The sequence below is a fragment of the Pleurodeles waltl genome, chromosome 6 (assembly GCF_031143425.1).
Source record: "Pleurodeles waltl isolate 20211129_DDA chromosome 6, aPleWal1.hap1.20221129, whole genome shotgun sequence".
Lineage (NCBI taxonomy): Eukaryota > Metazoa > Chordata > Amphibia > Caudata > Salamandridae > Pleurodeles > Pleurodeles waltl.
Window position 1 is genome coordinate 543,368,413 of NC_090445.1, and position 17,133 is coordinate 543,385,545.

The following is a 17,133-nucleotide window of genomic DNA, read 5'->3' on the forward strand; positions in this document are numbered from 1 at the left end:
GACAAGTGATGTACCTTTATTGCGGGAGTCATTAGATAGAGAGATGACTAGCTGAGTGTCATCTGCATACGACACTAAGGCTAGTCCATAAGGCTCAACTATTGGTTGCATGTAAATATTAAAAAGAGTAGGGCTAAGGGAGGACCCCTGTGGGGCCCTATAGCTGTTGTTAATGCACCCTAAAAAATAAGATATGTCTAAAACTTGAAATTATCTATTCTTGATAAAGAAACTGATGCAGTCTAAAGACAATCCAGATATTCCAATTTTTTGTAGCCTATCTATTAAAATGTCAAGATCCACTGTGTCAACGGCGGCGCTCAGATCCAGGAGGATAATAGCTGTCTCCAAACCCTGGTCTAGGCACCTTCTGGCCTCTTCCGTAACCGCAATCAGTGCAGTCTCAGTCCCATGTAATGGTCTGAAGCCCATTTGAGAGGTATGTAGGATATTATTGTCCTCTATGAAACTGGATATTTGAATGTTAATATGTTTTTCAACAATCTTGGACAGAACAAGCAATAGTGAAATGGGCCTATAATTGATAAGCAGTACCGGATCAAGGTTGGGTTTCTTTAAGCGTGGTTTAACAATTGCGTGTTTCCTCTGCTCTGACACTACTCCAGAGGACAGTGGAAGGTTAATAAGATCTTTAATGATAGAAACTGTTATTGGTGCACTCAGCGTCAGTACTTGAGGAGGGGCCGGGTCTAAGGGAGATCCTGATTTAATAGTTGAGAGATATCTACTGACATCTTCTTCTGATATTGCCGTGAAGTCTGACAAAATCACGGGTGCCGTATACTTCTGTTCTAGTGTTTCCTGAGCATTGTCAGTAGCATGGGGGAAGGTCGAGTAAATATTGAATACTTTTTGTTGGAAGTAGATAGCAAGGTTATTAACATGTTCCTGCAATGCATCCAGAGGCATTGATTCCTCTTGAGACTGAGTAATCTCATTAAGAACACAAAAAATGTCTTTAGGAGAGTTCGCTGCCTGCTTAATTCTTGAGGAGTAGTATCTTGTTTGGGCTATTTGTATCTCGGTATGATAGGACCGAATTGCTTTCCTGTATTCTTGTTTTATTGCATCATCATACGACTTTCGCCATTTCCTTTCCCACTTTCTACATTGTCTTTGCAAATATAGTAGATGAGGAGTAAACCAGGGGGAGTTCTTCCTATATTGTCCCCTCCCTTTCAAAGAGATAGGAAGGAGAACATCTAAGCTGCTGGTAATCCATTTGTTAAAGGACTCTGATAGGTCCGTAACAATGTTCTGACTGGATGGTTTAGACTTTTCTAGGAAGTTAATCCAGTCATCAGCTTTTAAATTATGCCAGAGTCTGGAGGGTGGAATTGCGTTATGGATCAGTTTGCTGTGCCTAGGTATATCTAATTCAATTGTTATCAGAGAATGATCCGACCATGCTAAACGGCGTGATGGCATAGATTTTAGTTCTTTAACATTTGACAACACTAGATCAATCGTTTGACCCCTATTATGCGTCGGGTCCTTGATCAGCTGTATTAGGTTGGCCTCCATGTCAGAGGGTAGAGATTTAGTCACTTCATTGTCCACCTCCTCTGCGTGGATATTAAAGTCACCTAGTAAGGTGAAATTAAGTTTAGAGTAAACTAGCTCAGCAATATTCTCTGCCAACGACTGAAGAACAATTCCAGAAGGACCCAGAGGGCGAAAGACCAAGGCAGCTGTGAAAGACAATTGAGAATTCAACCTGATGGAAAAAAATATACTTTCACAACCTATAATCTGAAGAGGATGTGAATTGACCGTGAGATTGTTCCTATAAATTAATGCAATGCCTCCCCCTCTGGCAGACGCTCTATCAAGCCTGTTTATTTGATATCCATCAGTTACTGCTAGAGCAACATCAGGAGCCGAGCCCTCATGTAACGAAGTCTCGGTTGGAAGAGGTTTCGTCTGTTCTATTAGTAAGTATATATCCAATTTATGTGCTACCAGAGATCTACAATTAACTAAAGGAATCTGATTTTTATTGTCTTCCTGGACTGTTAACTCCCAGTTGTACCGAGCAAGTTGCGGGAACTACAGGCACACAGAGCATTGAGGTTCAAGATTCACAGGGTTTATGCTGTGTATGCAGCTGCTCTGTGTATGAGGCCTCAGAGCATGAAGAACATCCGCGGTATACTTAATTTTTACCTCTTTGCTAGGTAAGCGGGCATAGGGACTGGGCCCTGGGTCCGTTCTGGCGCAGACGGGCGCAGATGGGTTTGCCTTTGGCGCGCCAGCGGTGCGTCCGCTGCGCGTAGCTTGCATCTGGACTAAAAATAGCCCGGATGCCAGAGTCAAGGAGAAAGATTGTACTGCCAACCCACCTAAAGTGGCGGCTGTAGCGGTACTTAAAGGAAGGGTAAAAATGACGGACGGAAAGGTTAAAAGTCAGGAATTCCCTTTCTCCCTCGGCCACGGAACACAGACCTCGGGGTGGGAAAAATAACAGAAGATTGTTGCAGCAAAGTTGTAGCACACTCCTCAATGGTGACCCTACCAGTTAAAATAAACAAATCTTTTTATTATTCTTTGAAAAAATATCTAGAAAAACAATTTAGATTTAAAGCAATTTAAAACAGTATCATCCCCTTTCACTTATCTAAGAAAGCACGTTGCAGAGGCAACTCTTACCTCCTCATATCAAGCACTGTGCGTAGCTTGCATCTGGGCTAAAAATAGCCCGGATGCCGGGGTCAAGGAGAAAGACTGTATCGCCAACCCAGCTAAAATGCCGGCTGTCGCGGTACTTAAAGAAAGGGTAAAAATGGTGGGTGGAAAGGTTAAAAGTCAGGAATACCCTATCCACCTCAGCCACTGAACACGGACCTCGGGTGGGAAAAATAAATATAAGATTGTCCCCGCAAAGTTGTAGCACACTCCTCAATGGTGACCCTACTAGTTAAAAATAAACAAATCTTTTTATTATTCTTTGTAAAAATATGTAGCAAAACAATTTAGACTTAAAGCAATTTAAAACAGTATCCTCCCCTTTCACTTATCTAAGAAAGCTCATTGCAGAGGCAACTCTTACCTCCTTGTTCAAGTGCTGCATGTAGCTTGCATCTGGGCTAAAAATTATATCATATAGGAGGTCATTACGAACCTGGCGGTCGGCGATAATGTGGCGGTAAGTACCACCATATTATGGCATTGGCGGGTTGGCTGGAGCCAACCTGCCAATATACCACTCTGACCACCACAGCGGTAACAGCCGCCGGTCTGGAGATATCCATCTCCAGCTGGCGGCTGCCATTGTTCTGCCTGCGGGATTATGACCCCGCCTACCGCCATGGTTTTCGTGGTGTTACGAACACCATGAAAACCATGGCGGTAGACCATATCAGTGACAGGGAATTCCTCCCCTGTCACTGACAGGGGTCTCCCCCCCATCTCTCCAAACTCCCCCTACATTCATGCCCCCTTCACACACACACACGCATACACACCCCCATTCCCACATGCTTACACCCATGCATACATCCATTCACAGACACACTCACACACACTTCCAAACATACACGCAGACACACATTCACATTTCTCAACATACACGCACTCACACGTCCGTACATGCATACACGCATTCAACACTCAACACACACCCACATTCACACACACACACATACATTCACACATTCCCCCGCACACACAAAACACCCCCACCCCTCTCCCCTGTAGGAGACCCAACTTACCTGGATTCAGGGGGTCCCCTGGCAGGAGACGAGACGGGGCACTGCTGCCGCCAGCAGCGCCCCCCAGCAGAACACCGCCAGGGTGTATTATTAGTCATAATAAGGCTGGCGGCGGTCTATTGGCATGGTGGTGCTGGTGGCAGCAGCACCACCTTACTGCCATCCGCCGGCATGGCCACAGCCAGATTTCTGCCCTTCTTGTGGTGGGAATCCGGCTGTGATTATAATATGGTGGACGGCTGGTAGCCACGGCGATGGTCTTTTGGTGGCCGTCACCGTGGCAGTAGGTGGGTTCTACCGCCAAAGTTAAAATGAGGGCCATAGTGTTTCAAGTCCGGGATTTCTACTCACAGAGAGCATTATACAGGGCTCCACATGCGGTAAGGTTAAAGAACTATTTCCAGCATTCAGTTCAATTCATGAACTGTATACTCATCAAGGTTGGATAGTGTCCATAGTGCATCAACATTCATAATTATTCAATAAAGCATTGTATTTGATATTGGTGAATTAATTATTTGTTTTGGAACTTGAATATTGTAAACCCCAAATGCATTTAGGGCATCCTTGCACTTCCTCGGGGAGGGGGGGTTCAAGCCATTTTAATGTAAGGAACAGAGTCCCCAATTAAAAATGTATCTCAATTAATTATTATTGCATTTTCCAGCCCTTACTACCGCTGATGAGGCGTTAAAGTGCTTCTTTGCAGGTAATACACCACTTCAGGACCCAGGATTAGTTCTTAATCTTGTAGGGATTGGTTGTTGTTGGTTACTGGGATTAGTCTTGCACTCTTACATAAATCATTCCATGCATTAACCCCAGTGTAAAAAATGAGTTAAACGTGATCATTTGTGGTGTGTAGGTGAGTTAATTTACATTTTGTTTAATTTTTTTTGGTGGGATTAATAGATTGGCTACAGGAAAATAATTACTATTAGGTTGCAAGGCTGACAGTTCAAAGAAGGAGAGAATGTGACTTGATAACTTAGGTGACATGCAGGCAGTTTGCGCAAATACAATAATAGAGATTAAGGCATATTGGTATGCGGCTTAGAGTAAACACACAAAAAGCGATCAGAAGAATGTTTGCAAATAGTCTAACAAATGGCAATCACTTGGGGTAGCAATCCAACCTATAGGTTTTTTTTGCCCCACAATGCCACCTCAGACCCAACTGTATGCTCCAATGGGAACAGCTGAACCAGAACTGCAAAGCCAGGCCCCCACTGAACTAGACACAAGCAACTCACGACTGGTTTCAGCCTTATTGGGCCGCTTCAGTCACATGCAGCTTGGCTCAATCTACAAAGTGAATAAAGGACCCACATCTGAGCATACCTTTAGCCAATGAGGGTGTTACAACATACACACAAAAAGTGTGCAAGCTATACCTCACTGACAAAGACTATATAGGCCAAAATGGGTCTAGGGTTACTTGTGGTCGCTTATGGACGGGGCCTCATCCCGCAGTTCAGGCCGAACTGTCCCCATGAGAGGCAGGATCAGTACTGATTTGCATAAGGAGGGAATTTGTCTAGAGCTGCATAGAGGGAGAAAAAGTGATTTGCAGTGGTTAGACCTTTTGGAAGCATAACTTCATCAAATTTTGTATTTATTATGCAAACATTTAGTTGGCAATAGTATGCCCAAACGTGGGTCCCTTGTTCTCTGTCTCATAGGATCCAAGGTATACCTCACGTATGAGGCCTAAGAAGGGTGAAGCCTTTCTGGGGTTGTTTGTGGTTCCTTATGGAGGGGCCCTCACGAAGCAGTTCAGATGGACTGTCCCCATAAAGAACAGGGTCAGTACTGATTTGCATAAAGATGACCTTCGTCTAAAGTGGCACAGAGGGTGAAAAAACAATGAATTGGAATGCTACCTCAAGTGATTGCCAATGGTTAGACTTTTTACAAGCATTCCTCTCATTACCTATTCTGTGTATTATGTAATGCCCTAAGTGGCCAAGGTTATGTCCTTTGCTCACTTGTCATAGTATCCAAGCTATACCTCACTGATGGGGCCTAAGTAGGCCAAAACCGGTCTGGGGTTGCTTGGGGTCCCTACTAGAGATGGAGGGGTCTCGCCTGGCAGTTCAGACTGACTATTCCCATTGGAGCGGAACAAAGGCTGATTTGCATATTGCTGGATTTAATCTGAGGTGGCATTGTGGGCAAAAAACAATAGGTTGGAATGCTACCCTGAGTGATGGCTAGGCTTTTTGCAAGCATTCTCCCATTATATCATATTGTGTATATAATGCATCTCAGAGCAGGCTACACTCGGAAGAAGGGGGCATGCGTATGGTAAAGGGTAAGGTGAGGGTTTGATAATACAGAAAAAAAGAAGACCAATTAGCTGTGGTGTATCTATCCCTAAGTTATGATACAAGATTATGGAAGATATATAGTATATTGACAGTAAGACTGATTATCAAATCTAATTGTATGCAGATTTAGTGGGATTTTGATATCTGTACAAATTGTCCCTGAATTCTTATGTGCCTTTAAGACCTGTGGGATTAAACCCATCTTGTGGGATATCTTTTGGGATAGAGGTAAGACCTGTCTGATAATCGTGATCTCCTTCTCTCCACCTGGAATTCTAATAATTGAATCCTTATCCTGACCCCAATATCAGTCCTGATTTGTTTGACTAGTGCGACCAATGCTTTAGCAGCAGGAGCGCCATACCTTCATGAAGTTGAAGTGTAACATCCATTAACCAAAAATGTTTTATAATATGTGTTGTAACTAGTGAAATTTCATACCTTTAGGGAATCACCAAAGAGGAAAGGGAGGTGGTGAGCACAAACAATGAGAGTTCAAAGGTGAGGAGGGTTGGGCCGGCTGGTTCACCATATAGTTAAAAGCCACCACACACTTGTATTAGCATTCTTTAATCACCAACCCCTCATGGAGATGAACAGTGCTCAAGTGACGATCATGTAAAGGATATACATAGAAAATTGCATTTGGTAGTACTGCTTTGCTGTTCAATGTTGTCTTCATAGTGATTGTTCAGTGGTGAGAAACATTGAGGGACAGAGTGCCATTATTTAGTAACAAGGAATCAAGTAACATGTTGAAGCAAAAGATTCTAAAAAGAATGTACTTCAAAAATGTTTATTTTATTTTATATCTCAAAATTGTTTTCAATCTCATTTTACTTCTTTGTTTACCTCCAATATTTTTTTTCCATACACATGGTACCTCACTTCTGTAGCCTCCAGATTCTCTCTGTCTCTCGCATGTGGCTGGTCAAAGCTCTCTACTATATGTCCTTTGCCACAGGAAGTGCTCATTTATGTAGACACTGTTTAGTCTTTTACCTTTTATCACTTTCAAAATTGTACTATTTCAATGTTATGAGCATTTAATTTCATTTGAGTTTTTAACTACATTTAAGTTAATTTCAGTTTGTAACTACAGAAGTGTACATTTTTAAAGTAAAAATTACACATCTTAAAAGTAGTACCTCTTGCAAAGATGCTGTTAGATATATTCTTATTCTTTCATTGGATTGAACATTTACTCCCAAACCACAAATGTACAGATAAAACCCTGCTAATTTGTTCTCCCTTTGTTCACTTATAATTCTGGGTCACAGACATTGAAATGAAAGTCCCCATGCCAATCAGTGAAGTAAAATGTTATTAAGTATTACAACTGCATTGAGGTTTATACAATCATTCATGGGTAAGCATCTTCTGTTAAGGGTTAATGCAAAGGGGTCTCTTAACCCTTTAGTCTGGGTTTTGACACCACAGATGTCAGAGAGATCTATTGCAACCAATATGCATAGAGTGGACTTTAGGTCCTCCCTTATCTCCAGTACGCTTCTGCCAGTTTAAGGTTTTGGCAACCATGGCTTGGCTCAGCCCAGTGGAGTTTCATCTTTCAACTAATGTTATTGGCAGTTTGGGTGTATTCTTCCAACTGCATTCAAGTAATTGCTTTAAACTATTTTAGGGTCTACTTTAGAAGTATTGCCTACTCTATCAGATCCTGTGGCTCCTTTGTATACGTTTCGCTCCTCTGTGCTAACACTATCAGCATTTGCTAAACCAAGACATGTTAGTTTTGTCAATGTTTGTTTAAACAACTAATACCATATCCCACTTGTTTTCTGTTTTAAATGGGTAATGCCAATCTGGAAGTGTGTCATTATTGTACACAGCGAAGGTATTGTTATTTCTTGTTCTTATTGGTACATGTGTGTAAGCTGGCCATATCATCCAACCTGTGACCTGCTTATGTTTCTCTTCTTCTTCCTCTTTTTCCTAAAGGCTCATCACTTTCCCTACTTTTCTGGGAAGTAGAGTGGAGATTTTAGGGAAGGGTAGTGAGTAGCTTTGGAGGTTCATCTAAACACCCATGCAATTGAAGTTTAGGCATCCATTCGTAAATACTTTTGACAAAATGGGATGCCTAAATGTGTTTACCAACTGGGCAAAATGGAACATGGGCTTTCATGATGATCTCCATTACTTGTGAATCCCTTGTTTATCACCACATACTTACTGATTTCTATCTTTATATCTTGACAGATAAGTTGTGTTCCATGCCTAGTTAATGTGAAAGATTTAGAAAAACAGAGTAAAATGTAATACATTATCTGAGACCACAACTACAAAATTCCAGTTAGTAGAACTGCAGATATCCAATTTTAAAGATTTAAGTAAAAGCAGTGCTTAGAAGCACAAAACGACAACTGTGGTTATCTACTCGTGCAGGCCCGGGACAAAGTCACAAGTTCAGGCCGATCAAGATGGGGTTGTGGGTCAGATACAAGAACCAAGTTAGGCCCTCTGAACAATGGACCTTAAATCCTGGTTAGCGGAGCATTGCGAGATCCCGTGTCGGGAATGCATCACACAGCAACGGCTCCAAGGAGCTGCAGGGCTGCGATGCGAAGTCCTGCATTGAAGTCAAGGATGCTATCGATGAGGTGTGTGCGATGCTAAGTCTTGCGCCAAAGATGCATTGCACACCTGCAGTTCAAAAGAAGCTGCAGAGCTGTGAAGGCCAGCATTCAGGATGTGTTGTACAGTGGCAGTTCAAAGGAGACTGCACGCTGCAATGAGAGGTCGGGCGTTGGGGATGCATCGCACTGTGGCAGTTCCGAAGCAGAGCTGCGAGGAGGTGCAATGTGCTGCATCGGTCTGCTCACAGAATCACAGGTAGGCCAGCATTGCACCTTCTGGCACACTTCCATTGGTCCATAATTGGAGTGGCACCATTTGAGGGGGGGGGGTGAATGACAGCAGACAGAGTCGAGGTGCTGGGTTCAAACTGGTTGGAGCTTTTCTGTCCATGACGCTTTTATCAGGAGTCCAGTCACCTAGCCCTTCAAGTCACTCTGGTGGTCCTGGGTTCAAGATGTAGGCCCAACCCTTCTCACTCAGGAGGCCGGTCAGCAGGGCAGATGGGCAACTGGGCAGCAGACCTTCTTGCAGAACAGCACAGACTCAGACTTCCATAGGTTCAGAGGCATACTGAAGAGTTAGGTCTGAGAGTCTATTATTCATACCTGGTGCCCATTTTGAAGTGGAGGTTTCCACCCCATAGGTACTTGGAATATGCTGCCTCCATGCTCTTACCCCTCCTCACAAAAAACTAGTGTCAAACCCTTTGTGAGTGTGTTCAGCCAGAAACTTTATGATGTGCAAGTATGGTAGGTGACTGCTCCTCCCCCTCGTCAAGTCAGAGATGGTCCATCTTGCCAACACCTATTCCCCTTTGTCTCACTGTCCGGGACCTAGGATGCAGGTTGCAGGTACTAAATGGTTAGGACAAGAAAATGGCAACTTTCTAAAAGTGGTATTTTCAGAATTGTAGTTTAAAAGCCTACTTTACCAATAAAGGGGGGGTTAAATTACAATTCTTTAGGCACCAAATTCAACATCCCTATCTGCTCCAAATTAAAGGTAAGCACTTATTAAATGTAATAAGGCAACCCAATGATATCCTATGGGCGAGGTAGGCTTTGCAGTAGTAAAGAAGGAATTTAAGAGTTTTTCACTGGTAGAACATCCAAAAGTTAAAAGTACATGTTCAACTTTTTAAATTCACTGCACCTTGCCATATGGGCTGTTTAGGGCCTATCCTGGGGTGACTTCTGTATGAAAAAGATTTTTTTGCCAGGTAGAAATGGCAGTTTAAAACTGCACACACAGGCTGAAGTGGCAGGCATTAGACATGTTTAAATGCCTACTGAAGGGGTGTGGTCTGGCCACAGGAAGAATGGCTGCTTTCTAAAGGAGCTCCCTGCTCCGGTGTGCACTTCAGGGCAGTGGCAGAGCTAACAAAAAACTGGGGGCACCCTCTCTCCCTCCCCGCACCCACCCAACAGCTGGGTGGACCGTTGTTGAGCGGCGAGGGTCGTCGGAGGGGCCACAGCCCCCTGTGGGCTCCTTGGCCCTTGGAACAACATCTGGGGCATGCAGCAACGGAATGAGCAGTGGGCTCAATTTCCTTCTCCCTGCCATGGAAAACAGAGTCACAGGTGAGGCCTGGTGGCTTGCCCCCTCAAACAGAGCGGGTCTAAAACCCTTTGCCCCTGCAGTACCTTCCAGGTGAGTGGCCTCATGGACTACATTGTACTGAACGGGAGGGCCACAGGGTATTACATGGCATTACCCCCTGTTGGACTTGGCCCTTTTACAGGGTCATTCCCCAGACTTTTTGCTTTTTGCCTCCTTATTTTTCTGACCTTTGTTGGCTGACGTTTTGACTCTGAGCACTTTTTCACTGCTAACCAGTGCTAAAGTGCATGTGCTCTCCCTTACAAATTTGGTATGATTGGATTATACTTGATTGGCATATTTAATTTACCTATAAGTCCCTTGCAAAGTGGTATCCTTATACCCAGGGCCTGTAAATTAAATGCTAGTTGGGCCTGCAGCGCTGCTTGCGCCACCCACTGAAGTAGCCTGTGAAACCTATCTAAGGCCTGCTAGCGCAGATCCTGTGTGCGCAGTTTCCTGCCACAGGGACCTGGCGTCTAAATTTACTTGCCAGGCACAGAACTCCACTTTTACTACATGTAAGTCACCCCTAATGTACGCCCTAGCTAGCCCTTTGGGCAGGGTGCCATGTATGTAGAAGGAAGGACATGTGCCATGTTGCATAGCCTGTCCTGGTAGTGACAAACAGCCTAACTTGGTGTCTCACTGCTGTGAGTGCTGCCTCCTCATAGAATTGCATTGGAAATGCCCTGCCTTATGTGTAAGGGGTATTGTCTGATTTATGAGGGGTAACGTGTGCATGTTTGTTATGGTTGTGATAGTGGTGAGAAATGCTGCTTACTGGGGTAGGTGTATTTGTTATTACTATCACAGAAATGCCACTTCTAGAAAGTGCGCATTTATCTGTGCTTATGACTTTGGGGTTTTGCAGCTTGCCTCCAATCCACGTCTGGGCAGACTGACAGTTGGGGCTTTGTGCATACTTCTCAGACAGCCTGAACACAGGGAGGGTGGAGGTGACAAAGAGGTGCATCTACATATTGTAAAGCCTTCCTGGGCTGAGAGAAGGGAGAGGAGGGGCACACCTGCATTTGTAAAGACTGTGCCCTGGCCTAACACAATAGGGTCGTTAACCCCCCACTGATGTTTGGAGCCTGTGCTGAAAGGGGAGAGGGGGCACTCCCAGAACCAGTTGTAACTGGCTGGAACCTCCTCTCCCTGCCATTGTAAGACACACTGTAAACCCAGTATAAGTGCAGAGGAATTTTCCCCACAATTTGAACATTCTTGGGACATGAAACTGGGCACAGAACTCTGAGGAATGGACTCACCAGGAAACCACCTTGGACTGCTGCTGCTTTGCTGACCTCTGACCTGCCTGGTCACTAGGAGCAACTGCCACGATCTGCACCACTTGTGCTGGCCTGTAGCTGGGCCCACCAGCCCTGTGCTTCCTTGTGCTTTTGCTTGTTCCCAGGGGCAGGGTGCTGTGGCCCCTGACCCCTGCAACGATCACTACAGATTAGGTCCAAAGCGCTTTGAAAAGGTACTCTCCTAAATTGCGGAAGAAAGATTACCACCGCATCCCAGGAGCATCAGAGTGCCCCTCACACTCTCCCCGGCGCCTCTTCTCTCCTGGTATCACCGCCGCAGCCCGGGCGCTGCATGTTGTCTTTAGCGTGAGGATCGCACTGTTGCTAGTGCCCCCCGGGGACCCAGAAAGGAGGACAGGAACAAGCACGCTCCAAACAGTGCCCCCGGGGCGAAGTGCACTTCTTGAAGCGCCCCCAGGGCACTTGCCAGCACCATCCTCGGTGCCAGCTTCTTGCGACAGCCCCGGTCAGGCTGGGAAGTGGCTTGCGCACCAAATCGGGTGCGGCCACTGGCAGAAGCAGGAGGAAAGCCTCATCGGAGGCTCCTACTTCCTTTTTCCTCCATTTTGGGCAGCGGCACCAGGGACAAGGGCGGCTGCCTAGTCCTAAGCAGGACACGGGGAGAAAAGGGAATCCCGTTTCCCCCGGTCACTGCGCTAGGGGCGCGATCACCCCATACTGCTCTAATCTTTGAAGCTTTGGGCCTCCCCTTGGGAGAGGGCCATTAGAGGCCAGGGGGGCCCCCAAGGATCACGAGTCCCCCGAGGGGCCTGGTCTTTTCATTGTAGGGGTGTGCAGACCGCCCCTCTCTACCAAGAAACCTCAGAGGCCCCCTTTTGCACATAGGAGCCCTGGGGGCCCCATTGTTCGTATTTTAGACACGAGGAGTGCCTCTAAATAACAACCAGGTACTTTTTAGGGAATATAGGTTCCAGGAGCCTAGTATGCGCCTTACCTGCTTTCATAATATTACATATATGTGCTGATGTCTCTTTTATGAGTGTGACAAGCTGATATGTATTTTTATGACTTGTGATCTGTTTTCTAATGTGCCTTTATGGGTATTTAGGGGTTATTCATCACAAGTGCATATAACTCTTATTGTAATTCCTGATTACTGCTTATTTTGCAGAATCCTGAGTACTTACGTGTTCTAATGTGACAACTGCATATTCTTGCAGAGTATTAGTAACTTGTGTAACATTCTGACAACTGCTAGGGTTGCAGGGTATTACTTACATGTAATGTTGGTCTAATTATGTTTTGTGCAATACAGATCATTTTTACATAGCTCAGTGTTGTGTTTACTTTGTGGTGTACATTTTGCGTCATATGTGTTTTGTGTGGGTTGTGCAAACGCTTTACACATTGCCTCTGGGATAGGCCTGACTGCCCGTGCCAAGCTACCAAGGGGGTGAGCAGGGGTTATCTTAGACGTGTAACTCTCTTGCCCTGACTAGAGTGGGTAGGTTCTGCCTGGCTGAGGTGCATACCCTAGCCAACCAGAAACCCCATTTCTAACACCCCCCACCTGGTCATATGCATCAGTGGAGAGCATAAGCACACACCAGGGAGGTGGCCATCCACGTCAGCCTACACTCCAGCACCCCAGAGACTCTGTGGTCTGAAACAGACTAGTCCTCACCTCCGAGGCGACATGGGCCACAGCTCCATTTCAAGCATCGGGAGGCCCCTCACGCCGTCAGGTCCGGGGATCCCTGCAGGCGGCCCCTCCAGAACTGCACTGGGTCCTCACCTGGTAAACTGTGCTTACTGCAGAGGTACAACCTGCGCCCCCCACGCCAGGCGCTACAACCCCGCTCCCACTGAACCCGTGGACAGACTTCACACCTGCCACTGCAGTGCACCCGCAACGCCTCCTCAAACTGCACCATGGCAGGGGTGTCACTGAGAACTGCCATTGTAAATTGACACGCCAGCACAAAAGGGAACACGGGGTCCATGCCACTAACGGTGCTGCTACTGCTAGGAAATCCCTCTGAACCAGGACAATTTGTTTCTTTTTCTTCCCCGGCTACAATAGCAATGACATCTTCTCAGTACGGCGATGTCCACTGGTAAATCATCAGGCAAATAGACTCATCAGCTGCTTTTCTCTGAAGCTATTTCACAGCAAGTTTAACATGGCCTCCTCACAAGCTGCTACTGTCTCTAGCCCAAATGAAGCCTCAGCAAGTCTGTGCCCAGACATCACCATAGAGTGCATACTACAGGACATTACTGCAGTCTGGAAGTGAGGGACTCCAAGATCACGGACCTGGCCACGGAATCTACATTGATCCGGGTGGATATAGCCTAATTCCAGGAGAGAGTGACAGAGTTCGACCCTGACTCACAGATGTAGAGGGCAGACTAGATGCCATGTCGACCAGTGACCAAGAGCTGAAACACTTTCGGAATAAGCTTACAGATTTAGAAGACAGGAGCCGGAGGGATAATGTTCACTTCTTCGGATTCCCAGAGGAACGGAGGGCACAGACGTCAGGGTCTTGCTCAAGGACCTCCTCCATGGCCTTACCGGCCTAGCGTTCTCCCCCCATTGGAATTCCAATGGGCCCACAGGATTGGTCCCCCTCACAAAGACACTCCTGGAAAACTGTGCCCCATCATAGATTTTTGACCATATATGACAATATATGTTAACTATTTACCATCAAAATTCATACTGGTTATTAATAAAGAACAGAGAATTTGTGGATTTTTTTTTGTTTCACAATTTTGTTTACAACAGTTCTAAAAAATGATAACATTTTCTTCAACATAAATTCTTTTTTTATATGTTATGTAATATATTGTCAATAATCACCTTAGCGCACACCAAGCTCCTCAACTGTCTTTCGCTCCGCTGCGCTCGTTTCACATTTCCACAATAGAATTTTAAAGAATGTGACATCACATAGAAACAGACAAGTGGGCCAATTGCTAACTGCTGCACCTGCTCATGACCAGTACAATTTTGAGGGGCATGAATCCGCATAGAGGGTTATTCCTCCTGAGAAACTAACGAGAAATGGAAGGCATTCCTGGCCCTTCTACCTCATTTGCGGAATATGTCAAGTTTGGACTGTTTGAGCCTGTCCGCATGTGAATAACAAAGGATGGCAGGTCCAGGGATTTTTTTGACCCGGCCGTACTGCATCTATATCCGAATAGCCTCACTGTCCAGCCCATGGACCATGTAAACACAAATGCAACGGCAGCCTCCTCCACCGCGGACACCTTCTCCCCCCAAGCCACCCTCAGCGACCACCAGATCAATCTTATGACCCAGAAAAGGGCGAGGACCTTTGAATGCCCACCAAGATTCCAAGATGGTAGGGACACTGCCCTTCAAGCAGTGGCGGCCCTTATTCAGGACCAGTGCCGGGACAAATCGAGATCCCCATTGAAGCCCCTACCACCAGCAGACTGAGTCTCACCTAAATACAGTGGTCATTACAGTACTTGCCTGAGAAACTTCTTGACGTCTACACAATGGATGGTTAAGTATCTCTCCTCAGGACTCGAAAAATCCACTCAACCACATACTTACTAGTCCCTTCTGGCAAGTTGACACTGAACAGGTGTTCTGTTCAGTTGAAAAGTGGAGGGGCAATAAAAGATGCCTTTAAATCTTGTTCTTATGTCACATTTGCTCTGTGTTCACAAAAAGAGGTAAAAAGTCAGTTTTTCTTACAATTAATTTTCCTTCTGACTGCAGAGTTCCAGGACTTTGTAAGTTGAACTGGGTGACCTGCTGCTTAGAATGTAAAATAAAAGGATATAGGGGTGTCAGATTTTTCCTAAAACACAACATTTAAATGACTAAGTCAACTGTGCAAACATTTCAAAATATATTTCAGTAGTTGTGAAAGCCCTTTTTTTATATTTCTGTGTGATGAAACAAATATTTTAATAGGATGAAAACAAATACTTAACATGTTGATGTGCAAAGGATATGTTTTCTGAAACCCAATTTTCACAGATTGTTAATACACTATATAGTTTTATCAGTAAAGCTGCAAGTTAGTGGAGAGGGTTTTTGAACATTTCTTGGAAAGTTACTGTGTGTAGATGACAATATGTTGCCACATCATGGTTTAGTAATATATTTATTAAAATTGAGTGTTTCAACAAACTGAGAAACACTCCTGCTCTCATGGCAATGTTTTTAGTAAACTAAAAGAAGTCCTAGGTTATGTGGGCTAGATTCTTGTGATGCATGCAGCAAACTTTAGTCTACTTAATCAAACAAAAGAGGTTTTTTTCTACTGCAGAAATGCTGAGCTCACATATTTGAAGGTGCATTCATATGTGAGAATTAAGAAAAAGGTGACTCTGTAAACTATTTGTCTAGGATCACACAATTTGAGACCCATTTACGAGTCAAGTATATCACAGTTAGGTCAAGTAGATTAAGTTACTCGATCTGCAGGTCTAGTAACATTTTTATGATTTTTTTAGCCCTACTCCTGCATCCTCACCACTACTTTTGCAACAGTTTCATTGCAAAGTTCTCCTTTCTGTTTTATGTTTAGGGCTTGTTCATAGCTATCCTGCTAATGAATACTGAATAATGGTTAAGCATTGATGTAAAACATGTGACAAATGTTTGTATTTTTGTATTATCATGTGTCCCCTGCCCAATGCAGGGACTTTTGCCCCTGTATCTTGTATGGCTAGGGACTATAACTGGTTATCTTCCAATACTGTTCCTCACGCTGAGCATAGAGCCATGTCATTGTGAAACATTGGACTGCTTTGTGGAAATGCCCCATTTCCCATTTTCCATTTTCTTCTATGTCTCTACCCTGCTGGGCATCTTATGTATATGGTGGGACCGCCCCACGCCCCATCCCATCCCATCGTTGTCTATATCATGCAGCTGACAAGTGATAGTGGAGTATTCCCGCAATTCCTCATCAACGTCACAATGCCATCCATCTCCTGGCAGAGAGGGAGAAATGCTTGCTCGCCACAACCATATTGCCTGATTCATGCCACTTATCTTCTAAGCTGTCCTTGGGGTCCTAGTGAGCACTTTGATACTCTAACCCTCTTGGGGCCCTCCTCTCCTTCCTCACTTGACAGGCATGGGTTCCCGATCGCAACTCCCCCCCTCCCTCCATCCTTCCCTGGTCTCCCCCAATAATGACCTGGTCATCCGCAGGTGCTCTACTCGTCGGCTCCCCCCCTACCAGGGTATGCCCGGCATGCTGGCTGCGCAAGTTCAGACCCGTGGGTCAACAGCTTTTGGCTCTCCTGTGGTTTCCCCTTGGTTTAGAGCCAGTCTCAGAGTAATTCTTCTCTTCTTTTCAATTACTCTATCTCCTTCCGCATTTCTCTCCTTTCTTTCCTTCTCTCTTCCTAGCTCCTTTTCCTTTTCTCTTTCTGATCTGATTCCTTCCCCCATGCAACCGAGGGTCCCTATGTCCCCTCCCTCCCGCCCTCCTCTTTCTTACACTGATCCGTCGCCTCTGCTTCCCCCTCTGCGATCAACAGTACTCATCGCCGCCGTTCCACACCCCTGTCACAAAAATGTCCACCACAGGTCTCAGG

At 45.2% G+C, this 17,133-nt stretch overlaps 1 protein-coding gene across 5 annotated transcripts in view; it reads left to right on the forward strand.

The window, feature by feature from the left end:
- LOC138299964 (polymeric immunoglobulin receptor-like) overlaps positions 1 to 17,133 on the forward strand; it is a 309,847-nt gene that overhangs the window by 263,292 nt on the left and 29,422 nt on the right. For 2 of the 5 annotated variants that reach the window (XR_011204858.1, XR_011204857.1), the window contains exon 2: positions 277 to 439. The exons of the other annotated variants lie outside the window; for them this stretch is intronic. The gene's annotated coding sequence lies outside the window, so the exon portion shown is untranslated. The remainder of the gene's footprint in view (positions 1 to 276; positions 440 to 17,133) is intronic. 5 annotated transcript variants of the gene reach the window in all.